This window comes from Octodon degus, unplaced genomic scaffold, assembly GCF_000260255.1.
Source record: "Octodon degus isolate 3935 unplaced genomic scaffold, OctDeg1.0 scaffold00005, whole genome shotgun sequence".
NCBI lineage: Eukaryota > Metazoa > Chordata > Mammalia > Rodentia > Octodontidae > Octodon > Octodon degus.
The window spans coordinates 17,443,538-17,454,116 of record NW_004524581.1 but is presented as its reverse complement, the minus strand read 5'-3'; the positions used below and the strand labels follow the sequence as shown (position 1 = coordinate 17,454,116).

General features: G+C 50.8%; 1 long non-coding RNA gene across 1 annotated transcript in view; it reads right to left on the bottom strand.

Moving 5' to 3' along the window:
- The window catches only part of LOC111818494, a 25,215-nt gene extending 14,891 nt beyond the window's left edge, over positions 1–10,324 (bottom strand). Inside the window, exon 1 of the long non-coding RNA XR_002822472.1 lies at positions 10,120–10,324. This is a non-coding gene — a long non-coding RNA (uncharacterized LOC111818494). The remainder of the gene's footprint in view (positions 1–10,119) is intronic.
- Between the last annotated feature and the right edge of the window lie 255 nt (positions 10,325–10,579).

Sequence of the window (10,579 nt, the reverse complement as noted above, 5' to 3'; positions counted from 1 at the left end):
TCCTCCTCCTCCTCTCCTTCTTCCTCCTCCTCCTCCTGCTCCTCCTCCTCCTCCTCCAACACACTGACATTCAATGACTCTTCTCACACTAAGCCTAGGCCAGTCCTGAATCCCCAGAGAGATGCCCAGTGACGAGATCCAGTGGGTTAGCTCCCCAGACTTCAGCCTGGCCTGTTAAGCCAGCACAGGGGGACAACCTACCTTGTCCAAGGGGCAGTCTGGGCTTAGAATCACTTCCTAGAGGCAGAAGGAACCGAGGCTTTGACTCTCCAACCTGTACAATAAGGTCTTGTTTAAATCCCAAAACAGTGTCACCATATGGGAAAGGTGAGGGACCCTATACTGAGCGTGTGTCCCACTCTCCTATCCTCAGGGCCACTCACTGAGGAAGGCTGTCACAAAGGTCTTTGCCTTCTCAAAGGTCTTTGCAAAGGCCTCTCCTGGCTGGCTGGGCCCAGGGGCAGATCACTGGATTCTCAGCCCATGAGCAAGCGAAGCCAGGAAAACCAGCCAGGGAAACCAGCAGGGTGTCCCAGCTGCTATAAGAAGGCAAGTGGACTAAATTTTTCAAAATGATGAGATCAGACCTCAGGAACAGTGGGATCCAGGCCCAGGGACGCCCAAGGGCGCTCTCCGCACCTTCCATCTGCTTTCTACTCACTGTTAATTCTATTCTTCCAGCTCTAATTTCTCAACAGAACAAAATGCTGATCATAGGCATTTCTGGATTATATCTAAACAAATTGATACCAAAAAAGAATAAAACATTCTTCTCCACCTGTTCAAGTGGCAGAACTCTTGGAGGAGGGCTCTGATTTTCCTGGTGTCTCAGTTACTTTTCTCTCGTTGCTGGGACAAATACCTGACACTCCAAATGAGGGATGGAAAGGTTGATTTAGCTCACAGGTACTGGAGGTTTCAGTCCATACTTGGATGGCTCCAAGGAAGAGTGCACAAGGCAGAGGACATCCTTTCATGGTAGTGGCAAAGAGCAAGAGAGCAAATGGGGGGGAGTAACAGCAACAATGGCTGCAGAGGGGAGGTCTATCTCTTTGTCTCTTAAATTGCATTCAGGCTTTCCGCCCCAGGCTGGGGGAAGTACTCACACCCATAATCCCAGCAATACTAAAACCCATAATCCCAGTGGATCATGAGTTAATCTCAAACTCTAGAAGTCCGCGCCCCATGACTGCATGAGACTTTGCGGGGAAAACTAGACACAGACCCTAACACCTGGTTTGGAGCACATTGACCAGAAGAGCCAGGAAAGCAGGAAAAGGTAAAGTTAAGGATCAGAGAAAAGATGATTCTTTCTCCTGTTCTCAGGAGCAACTCTGTAAAGGCCGCCGGATGTCATAGAAAGACCATCTTGGGAAGCCAGGAAGCCTTGTCCCCACCTTGTGCAGCCCAAGGCAGAGGTATTGTTTTCTCTGGGCCTGCTCTGCTTCCTCTGCAGAGCTTTGGGAGAGAGGAGAAATAAGGTGGGAGGTGGGCTCGTCAGTATCACAGCCCTCCTGGATCCTTCACAGAAGACCTGGTGTAGCTGGACCTTCATGGCGTCCTTACACTTAACTCTTCATGAACTGGATCCATACCACCCATCCACCTAGCCACACATCCCAACCCTCAGTCCTTACAAGCTCACCATCTGAAAACCAGCTTCAGACAGTAACATTTGCTTAGCAACAATGCAGAGGAGACGGAGGCCAAAGTAGCTTGAAGCTCTCCAAGTTCTAGGTAGGAAGTCCCTGACCTCCCTCCAGCTTAGCCCAGGTTAGTGACCAGAAGCGGCTGCATCTCCCCAAGCGAGGGTCCTCCCAGGGTCATTGTGCCATGCCTTTTTGAAGATAAGAGTCATAGGGTGACAGCCCCAAGGAAGGGAGGTATTGTGGTTTGTGTTTAAATGTCCCCAAAAGCCTCATTAAGTCAAGGGGGGGAGGGCTTTTTGGAGACATATGAATCTAGAATTTGTAATTGGCTCATTTGTCCAGTGCTACGATTGGAGGCCAAGAGCGATATCAGCCCCAGGGCAGGCTGCCTGTGTACAGCATAACAGAAGAGGCCTGCTTTTCCCTTTTGCTCTTGTGGCTTTTGCTGTCTTCTGCCATCATGAACTTTGCCCCTTCTCTTTGCCAGCCTACCTTGGAGACAGCTGATTATCAACTGAAATCTCCACAAAATGAGCTAAATATACCTCTCTCCCTTAACTTTGGGTGTCTGGTATTTTGTCTCAGCAACAAGAAATATAAGTGAGACAGGAAGTGACTGACCCCTGAGGGTGCCCTTAAGTTAGTGCTGGGGCCCAGGTTCCAATCTAGGGCTCCCCAGCCTTGGTTTTCAGTGTGGGCTAAACTGGTGCCACTTTCTGGAGGGACCACAATACACCAGAGTATAGAACAGTCTTCCTGGGACTTAGCTCCCTCCGGGGTCTTGTCTTGCTCCCCCAAGTCCCCCACATGCCCTGGGTTGGGGAGCTGGCTCCGCAACCCATTTCTGCCATGACTGGCTGCCCTGCCTTCCTGGGTACGTGCAGGACCACTCTGCAAGGTGCTTTCCACTCCTTCACCTTGGTGCTACTTCCTTCAGCACCACTGCTGCTGGGGATCATTGCTCCTCTCTCCCAAAGCTCTCAGTGACACGGCGTCATCCTCAGGGTGAGAGCCACAGTGCTTCCGGCAGCCCGCCCAACACTGCAGCCTGGCCCCTGCCAGCCCCGCAGTCGTTCTCCCTGTCCACGTCCCAGCTTCAGCCTCAGCCACAGCAGCCTGCTAGCGCCCTCCGGCTCCTTCCCACCCAGGGCACACAACTGTTGTCCTCTTCATCTGATTCTCCACTGGGCTTACCCTGCACTTTGTTCTGTCCCCATGTCACCTCTTCAGACATGCATCCCCAGCACCCCATTAAATTCAACGTTGTGACCCTGAGCATTCTATTCTAAGATGAATTTTTTTTCTCCTAAAATATTTGCAACTGCCTAAAATTTATGACGTATTCAGTTAACTGCTGATTTTACTGTCTGTCTTCCCATAAGAGATGCCTGTCCCATAAGGGCAGAAGCTAGGCCTGATCCAGTGCTATCCTCTTACTCCTAAAACACGGTCTGGCCCCTAGGGGGTCCACCACCAGTCAGTCATTAAGTGGAGAGTTGTAATAAAATGACAGCTCAGACTTAGAAGGAGCTAGGACGCCCCTAGTGTATGCTCTGCAGATCTTATTTGTGCTCTTCTTGTCTGCGTAATTGACGTGACTCCTTCAAAATCAGAGTGTCAGTGCCTTTCAATCAGGCCACCACATGTGAGCCCACGGGGGTGGGGGGGATGCCCTCTGGTGACCAATCTGACAAGGAAATGAAGAAACCGCACCGATAGTGGCATCAGAAAAAATAGTTAGGAACATCTTTAACAAAAGAAGTGCAAGACTTGTATTCTGAAAATACAAAAGTGCTGAAGGAAATGAAAGATGTAAATAAACAGGAAGAAGCATATGTCCATGGAGCGGAAGGTTTAGCATCACCGAGGTAGAAATGCTTCCCAATGGATTTACAGATATAGTGAAATTCCTATCAAAATCGCAGCCGGCTTCTTTGCAGAAATGGACAAGCTGGTCCCAAAATTCATTTAGAAATTCAGGAGACCTAGAATAGCCAAAGTTGGAGGACTCCCACTTCCTGATTTCAAAACTTATCTCCAAGTTACAGTAATCAAGACAGTGCGGTACTGGCATAAGCGCAAACATGTAGATTAATTGAATGAAATTGAGAATCCAGAAATACATTTTCACATATTCAGTCAATTCATCTGTGGCAAGGGTGCCAATGTGATTCAATGCGGGAGAGAATAGTCTTTTTAACAAAATGGTGTGAGGACAGCATGCAAAGAACAGAATTGGATTCCTGTAGCACACCACATGCAAAAATTTCCTAAAAGTGTATCAAAACTCAAAATGTAAAACTCCTAGAAGAAAACACAGGGGTGATTTTTTTGTACTCTTGAATTGTTCAATGGTTTCTCAGATGTGACCCCTAATGTTCAGGTGACAAAACTAAAAATAGAAAAATTGAACTTTATGAAAATGTAAAACTTTTATATCTCAAATAATAGGATCAAGAAAGTAGAAAGCCAACCCACTAAATGGGCAGAAATAAATGCAAGTGATATGTCTGATAAGGGACTTGTATGTAGCATATATAAAGAATGTATACAACTTAAAAGATAAATGGCAAATAATCCAATTAAAAATGGGCAAAGGATCCTCAATGAAAATTTTTCCAAAAAAACGTGAACAGCCAATAAGCACATAAAAAGATGTTTAATATCTTTACCCATTAGGAAATCCTAAATCAAGAACCACAATGAAATGCCTCCTCATAGCCACTGGGAAAGCTAAAATCAAAAAATCAAATAACAATAGTTGGCAAAAAATGTAGAAGAAATGAAACCTGAATATATTGTTGACAAGTATAGAAAATGGTTACATCACAAGTAACTCATGACCCAGCAATTCCACTCCTGGAGATACACAGTGGTACCTTGGTTCAAGAACTTCATTCACTCCATGATTCTGGGGAGGATGGCCACATGTCAAGCCACCTTCTCCAGGTGCCACACATTCAATCAGGGAAGAGGGCTGCAGTCACGTTTGTCACCTGATGTGGAGTTTGCAGACAGAAGCAAAATTTGGCTAAACGCTTCCGTTTGTGAACCAAATTGTTCCCAGAAAGAAGCATTTGTGAACCCAGGTACCTCTGTTCTTAAGAGGAAAGAAAAGATGTCTGCACAAAAACTTGCACATACTTTAAGTAATAGTATTCATAGTAGCCTTTTCTGGGTCACTCCCTGACACACCCCCAACCTGGCTGATGCTGTAGCTGTGTGCTTTTCAGCCAGTGCCCCGGCCGTGTACCTCACTGGTGCCCCTCCCCCAACAACCCTTTTCTCACCAAAAGCCACAACCAGTGTGGGAGAGAAGTGCTGTCCTCAGAGGACACATGATGACACTGAAGCTCCAAGACTTTACATCCTCGGGCCACAGATACAGGGGCAGAGCCAGGATTCTAAACCATCCACCTCAGGGGCCTCAGCTCCTCTCATAGCCCCAAGGGGCCTCTGCCGAAGGGAAACTTCTCTTTCTGCCTCCTCAGGCCAGCGCACACAAGGAAAAACAAGGAAGGAAAGATCGCTTGGAATGAAACTGCTGAAGTTCCTCTACCCGCCTAGACCTTTGGACTTGCTACACCCTTGGGTAGGTTCTCCATGCCATTGCTGTATTTCTTCCCTTCAGCTAATGATTCAGAAAAACTTCTCTTATGCCGTGGCCTCTGCTTCTTCCTGGCCCATGGGTGTGTAACCCAATACAGCCTGACTCTACTCTGTTGTTCTGGCTCTAATGTCTCCAACAGGACTTCACGTGAACCCAAGGCATCCTCTTGACTTGTACCCCAGGCTTCTCTGCAGTGGGGAACCTGGCTCCTTCTCTTCCCAGAACATGCTTTCTCTCACTCCTTGGCAAATACCTCGGTCCTCAAGATGACAGCGCAGCTGGGGACAGGTTGATACCTGCTGCTCTGTCCCACTGCAGGTGTACAGTGGTGACATACCACCTCTGTCTCAAGGGTCCTCTGAGCCCACTCCTCAGCTCACTTGAAGCCAAGACCAGAACACAGAGGGGTTGATGCTCCAGGAGCAAGCAGGGGATGCAGGTGGGAGCTGAGTGACAGATGTGACAGAGAAATGGCTTGTCCTTGCAAGGGAAAGAAATTTTGGGGAAAGTTCTATGAAATGCTCCCCATGGTTCCTGAGGTCCTAGCGGGCCCCTTCGCAGTGAACGTATGTACTCTGTAATGGCCTTCCTCTCTCCTCGTTTGCCCCTCAATAAAGAAATCTCCCTGAAAGCAAAGACTTCCCAGAGCCAGCACCAGCCTGGCCCGCTGGCCCATGCTTAATAAAAGCTTGTGGATCAAAGAAGCTGTGTTCATGCTGCTTTCATCAGACTCTGAGCGAAGATCTCTGGGCCTCCCTCCTTGTGGGCTCCTCCCCGCATGGGCTTTGGTCAGGATTAGGTCCTGAAGTCCATGGTTTTCTCTGCACCAAGGCACCAGAGCCATGGGGCTCAGTGGAAACAGGGGCAAAGAGCCGCCTCTGTGGCCACTTCGGCCCCGGTGTGGCTGTAGCTAAACTTGTTCTCCGCCTGCTCTCTTCAAGGAGTAAGACTTGGGCAGTGGGTCAGTGAGAACACCTGCGCTGCCCTAGATCGGCAGCTGCGGGGAGAGATCCTCACACACACACTCTCTGCTTCTGAGATTTCCAGACTAGCCCAGAAATGGCACACAGGCCTGCCAGATAGCATCTGTGGCTTTCGATGCTGGGAAGGACCCAGGCACGGCCACAGATCAGCCGAGGGAAACAACTTCCACCCCAGCCAAGTAGGACAACTCCTAGCCTGGGGTGCATTTGCCCAGCTTCCTCCACCCAGGTCCTGGCGACCAAAGGAGAAAAAATGGTCCCAAAGCAGGACCTTGTCCTCAGGTGACAATTTAGTGGGAAAATATGTCCAAACCTTGACTTCTGGGGCACAAATTCCAATCAATAATAACAATAGTTATTAAGAAAATTAGTTCATGGTAGCCTCGCTTGGTTTGCCAGGCTTGCTGAGCATTTTGAAGGCATGGAATTCTTTACTGCCTACAGTCACCCTGGGGTGACACCCTGGGGCCAGCTCCTACCAGCTCACAGAGGCCTGTGGTTACACTTTCAGGAATTTTGCAAGCTGGGTGTTCAATATGGCCAATATTAAAGAATTAAATTACATAAATTCACAATAAATTACATTGAAGACAAAAGCAATAAATACTCAAAAGTCATCACTTCCCAATGGTCTCCCAGTGTCCCATTGTCCTCCACATTCTGTGGTGGATCCCGCCCATCGTGTCTTTGTGGTGGAAATGTACTGCCCTGGCTACCAGGCATCCCTTCCAAGAGCTTCACTTGGTGACGTCACTGCGGTCAAGGACAAAGGCTGCAGGTCAGGGCTTGCTTTTTTTGTTGTGGCTAAAATTTCCCAGACTCAAGAAAGGAATGCAGCGAACATTTATCATCTAATTCTGCAAAAGTCTGTCATGCTCTTGACAAAAGCAAGCTTATACATGCTCCCCACATACTCATTTTTACCTTAATACAAGGTAAGCAGGGCTGGTAAGACAGCTCAGCAGCATAAGCTCCTGCCTGGCAAGCACAAGGCCCTGGGTTCAATCCCCAGTACCACCATAAACCCCCTCCCCCCATGAAAAAAAGGTGAGCAAAAAAGACTAACTTCCTGGCAGACAGGGCACCCAGAGAGCCAGGTGTGAAACATTTCCTAGTCTGTGTGGCCTCCCAGGAGGAGGGCACCCCATGAGCACATTTTACAGTGGGGACACAGAGTCCTTCCAGCTTCTGCCCAACCACACAGAAGTCCCCAGTGTCCCCTAGAAGAGCAGGGTGGGAGCTTCTTCCTACAAGCCCTTGCGTAAGTTGGATCCTCTGACTGAGGAACCCTGGAAGGCTTCCTGGAGACGGTGACACCTCTGCCTGATGCTGAGCAGTTTGCAAAGGTATACAGCAAAGACACCCCACAGAGCCCAGCTACCCCGCCTGCCCCAGAACTCTCTTTTCTGCATGCAGAGTGACTGCTACTCAAACAGCCCACAGTCAGGGAGGCCCTGTCTGTCCAGCGCCCAGTGGGGGATCTCTGTAACCACGCAAGCAGCAGGATCAGGCACATGGCTCGGCTTTGAGACCCGCAGTCATGCTAGCTGTGAGCCGCATGCAGTTGCTGCCCCAGAACTAAGTCTGACCTACAAAACTAGCAATTTCATATGTTCCAACCTAATAGCCTCTCTGTGCTTGTGTAAACGAGGTTAATAGTGGTGCCGCTCTCCAAGGATTGCTGGGAGAGTAAGTGAGTTAACACCTGCGCGCCCACCTGGGCTGGAGCCTGGAACGCAGCTCACGGGTGGTGACAGCAGGCAGCACTCACGTGGTACCTGCTAGGTTCCAGCACTGCCCAGGCACATGCCCCGCCCAGCTCTGCCAGCGCCCCTCCTCCTCACCAAGGAGAAGGCTGAGCCACAGTCAGGTGAAAAACTCACTGAGTCTGCAGCACAGAGGTGGCATGCGTGTTTTCAACCCAGCAGTCTGTGCGGCCACTCGGACCCCCATGGGCTACTAACACTCCCGACCTGGGATGCTCCCACTGGGCGATAAGGGGACCCACTCCCCTGGAGGACTCAGGGTGTGCACTTGTGCAGATGTGAGTAGGGTGGGCAGGTGCAGGCCTGGGGGGGGGGTCAAGGTGGGCAGGCAGCTGGTCAGGGAGCCCATGAGGCGACCCACAGAGGCTGCCACCTGTGAGGCATTTGCTTACCAGTGCCCAGTGGGGGTTCGGGGTTGCCAACTGGGCTGGTGGGCAAGGTCAACAGTCAGAGAAATGAAGTGGCCTCAGGCCTGTGGGGCACTCCGCATCTGTCATGGAGTGGCGGCCACAACCTTTGAGGGACACTGAACTCCTCTTGCTTCCACCTTCACTGTCTCACCCAAATCAGCCTGCAGCCAATCCCAGCTCAGGACCCACAGAGATGGGGATTCTGGGAAATCCGTCTAGCCCATCCCCACAGTAGCCAGTCCTTGGAAGGTGGCAATTCTGAAGATCACATCACTTGGTAAGTCCAGAGAGAAGTGTCTGGGCTTGCCCTGCACATTTTCCATATCCCCTTTTCCTGCCCAAAGCACTGAGCAGAGCCCATTCCTCAGCATGACATTCTGTCCCCTGCCCAAGGGATACCTGCCCCTCAGCCCCTCTTTCAGGCATGGCCCTATTTGATTTGCCAACTGCAAGCAAGCAAGGACTTTCTGGACGCCAAGCCATGACAGAGTGTTCCCCTGGCCAGCGGTGCCCCGCTCACTATTGCCCATCCTGGTCTGTGGAGCTGGCCTGTGTATCCATCCCACCTCCCACACAGCTAGCGTATCAGAAGAAGCTGACAGTGTCCTTCTCAGGGTGGGTCCTATTAGTCCAAGCCAACAGACACAGGACAGCCATGGTGCCTTCTCATACCAGGGACAGGTTCTTTTCTCAAACCCACCCAATCCCATAGTAGCCCACACTGAGGAGACTGCTGCTCCTTCTCTCCCCACTGCCCGGTGTTCCCACCACCAGCTCATGTCTGCAGGATCATCCACAGCAGCAAAAGAAAGAACCTGAGCCTGGTGCTGTGGTAGAGCTGCTGGCAACACACTACCTGGGCATAGGATTATTCTTGTCATCACCAGTCATCGGCAAAGCACCCTGACTCCTAAGCCTGCTTCCTGACCACATGCAAGGCTTGCTCTCTGAGGCCTGTGCCAGTGTCATCTCTTGCGAGAGTCCCTCCCTTGTGTGGCCACAAGGCTCTCAGCCTGCACCTACTCCACTGCTCTTCCCCTCTGAGTTCCTGAGCTCTTCAAATGCAGATCCTCTTGCAGGACTAGAGCAAGCAAATGCGTCTGCTGACTGTTGACTCTCATTCATCCCCCAGGCATTCAGCAAATGTTTACTGAGTGCATCTAACACAGCGATGACCAGGCAGGCGGACACATGTGCAGGAGCCGGGGGAACAGATGAACACGATGCTAACAGACGTGCCTCCAGACAGAGGCAGGACACAGCCCAGCAGAGGGAGGAGCCTGCCTTGGGCTTTGAGGCCCTGTGCTTCTGGGGAGGAAGCACAGAGGAGCACAGAGGCAGAGGACCGAGCAAAGAGAATCCCATGGGCTGATGCCAGGATGCGAGGACGGGCTGCTGCAGAGACAGAAACCACTCCTCCTGCTGCTCTTAAAAGGGAGCAAGTGAGCATCGCCCCTCCATTCAGCTCACACAGGCAGGGCTTTGGGCAGATGTTAACATCAGCTGTGGAGCCACAAGTCCAAGACCAGGCACAAGAGGCCAAGGACATTGGAGGCAGAGGGCCATGGCCCTTCAGCTGCTGGAGAGGCTGTACTAAGCTTATGCAAACAGATGGATCCTGGGTCCTGAGCAGTTAAATAGCTCGAGTAGGGGAAGAAAGGCGAGCGCTTGCTCACAGCCCACGTGTCAGGCAGGACTCACGTTGTCAGTGATAGAAACCAAACTCCACATTGCTGGGGCCCAAAGAGGCTCTCTTCGCTCACAGAATCCAGAAGGCAGCAGGATGATGAAACACAGGACAGCAGGAAATGGCTGGGCCTCAGAGCCACATGAAACTTCTCTGTCTCTCGTCTCCGCTTCTCTCTTCATGGGGCTCCATCCTTTCTCCCTGCAGCCAGCTCTAAGTAAGGCCCAAGCACAGACTGTTTGCCTGAGACAGACCCAGCTTGGAAGTGTGCCCAGCGCAGAGCCAATCACGCACAGCCACATGACCAAGGGCATGTGACCATCTCCAGAGGAGCCAACCAAGGACAAGGAAGCAGAGTTCTGGAAAAGCATGGAAGCACTTAGGGGAGCCTAGTGGTGGGAACAAAGGCAGTAGACATTTCTAGAGGAAGGAAGATGTTAAAAACAGAGAAATGTCCCAGATAAAGTGAGCAGA